General features: G+C 35.9%; 1 non-coding gene across 1 annotated transcript; it reads right to left on the bottom strand.

The window, feature by feature from the left end:
* Positions 1–505: 505 nt before the first annotated feature.
* On the bottom strand, positions 506–636 carry LOC125349789. Its single transcript, XR_007210597.1, has one exon. It is a non-coding gene; the product is annotated as a small nucleolar RNA SNORA33 (small nucleolar RNA).
* Between the last annotated feature and the right edge of the window lie 1,679 nt (positions 637–2,315).

Raw genomic sequence — 2,315 nt, 5'->3', positions numbered from 1 at the left:
GCCCTGAGCCTCCTGGTAAACATTAGTACAGTGCATTAAAATAAAATCTTCTGGCTTTGTAACTACAGCCTATCTCATTTTCTGTTTCACATTATTTTCTTTTACAAATAAGTTTAAAGCATTGTTTAATTGCTTGGAATGTTAACTCAGATCTAGTTACTTCAATTCAATTAATCAGATTTGATTCTTTTCAATTCATTTCACGTCAAGGCCTCAACTGACCTATAGCAAGCATCGTTCTGCTTTCAGTTATCTCTCAAACTTTTCTTTTGTGATCATGGTACGAAAGCAGGCAAAACTGGAAGGCAGGCCTAGAAGTGTCCCCGTGATCAGTTTATTTAACTGATCTGAACTGATTTAACTTAGGGAAATTGTCATCCTTGTCTTTCTTTACAAATGTTCAGGGTATATTTCTTACAATTTATTAACATTTTGATGTTTCAATTATGTCCTTAGCATTATTTATAGTACTGAAGTGTTACAAACATGTTTCCCAGCATTAATTTGTTGTAGCCATTCCCAAGGACTTTAACGACTTTGATTGTGCTTCAGGCTTCTATCATGTCACTATTATTACCAGCTTTATCTGAATCTCTTCATAAACACATTTAGGTAAGCAAACCAACTGGCTGGCTACTAATGTTGTTTTCATGGAATTTTTCAAACTAAAACAGTATTGTAGGAGCTCCTTAAAAACCATACCTCTTTCTTAAAATTACACATATATTTGAACATATTCAAATACAGAAATGGAAACATGCATATATAGACATATATGCACATGCTTATATTGATACTTTAATATTTTACTTGCAATACTAATGAATCTATTAAGGCATGAATATGTTTAGGTCATACATATGTATCTGTTTATCAGTTTCTGAGTGAGCACACAATGGTCAACATAGTTCTTGAGTCCTAAAATAATTCATGCTACCTAAATGCTTAAGTTGGTTTTCTATTTGCTCCCTACTTCCATTCCTATTTTCAACTTCTGGTTCTGGAAGCCTCTCATGTATTATTAATGTGGCTGCTGATAATTTCTTGTCAAACTGATGCACCCGAGACAAGTTTTATTTCAAATGTGTTCCATCTGGGAAGTTAAGTTCACCAGAGAACTGACAACAATAAATGATATTCTATTGTCTTTTTGTAAGCAAAGCACCATAAGACTTGGGGTTTGTTAATGTAATTTAGGTCATTGAATCCCTTGTATTTTCATCTGGGAAGATAGGAAGACAAGTGAAATGATCCAGGAAATGTCAATTTCCTCTCTCCATTCCAGAACTTTAAATTCTGTACCTGAACTTTTTTTTTAATTGATAAATGACAGGTTGAAAATTCTAAACCTGGCATGATTCCCAAGAGGCATCATTCATTGGTTTGAAAGTGCCATCAAATTGGAATGGCACGTCAGGCTCCTCTCTTGGTTCCTGAGAATGTGGACAAAGATTGTCAGCACCATCAGCCCCATTCAGAACTTAGGGAGAAGGAGTCCTGAAGGGGAGCAAGAGGGCAGGGTAGGGGTTCCATCCAGTGTTACAACTAGCCCACGCCAGTTTAGTCTGCCTGACGTCTTCCTGCTTTATTTTCCTAAATACCCTGAATTATTGTGAAAGCAATGACTATTTTATCCTGGTAAATCCACAGAAACTTACTCTCTAAAACCTTATTTCTTATTGCATTCTGCAATTTTTAACCTCTATTTTTTTCTTATTTCTTTTACATTCCAATCCAGAGATGACAAGACATCGACAGCTGGCTGCCGTGACACTTTTTAATCTTTTCCTGTCACTCTTTAAACTGTTATTTCAAGATTATTTTACTCACCTGCCATTCACTCTCTGATCTACATTTCAATTTGTTTCTATGTTTTCAGGGCCCCATTTGCGGGGGGGTGGTGGCAAAGAAAATCATTTCTGAGGGATCTTTTAAAAACCTGAGCATATGACATTTCCTTTGAATTGAAAAGCTTTTAGGTGGCTTTGTGTTCTTCTCACCCACAAGAGACCATCCCCTGATGAAGACAAGCTGGAGAGAGCAAGAGAATAAACCGAGGAACAGGAAAACAATTCCAATCCAGGATCAGACTGAAGATTAGATTCTGCATTTAGTTATCAAATTTCATTAGTCTTCTTCTATTGGACTATTCTGTGGTCTTTTTTATGGCTTTAATATTTTTATTAAAGTCAGGTAAATTATTTTGTAGAATACACCTGAAATATAACTGAGTTTTCTGCCATTTCCTCATGCTTGAGTTAAGATGTGCAAATGAAGAGATGGAGATACGGGAGGGATGTTGGCTTTGCATATGT

The sequence above is a fragment of the Perognathus longimembris genome, chromosome 3, assembly GCF_023159225.1.
Source record: "Perognathus longimembris pacificus isolate PPM17 chromosome 3, ASM2315922v1, whole genome shotgun sequence".
Classification (NCBI taxonomy): Eukaryota; Metazoa; Chordata; class Mammalia; order Rodentia; family Heteromyidae; genus Perognathus; species Perognathus longimembris.
This window is presented reverse-complemented; position numbering and strand designations above follow the sequence as displayed.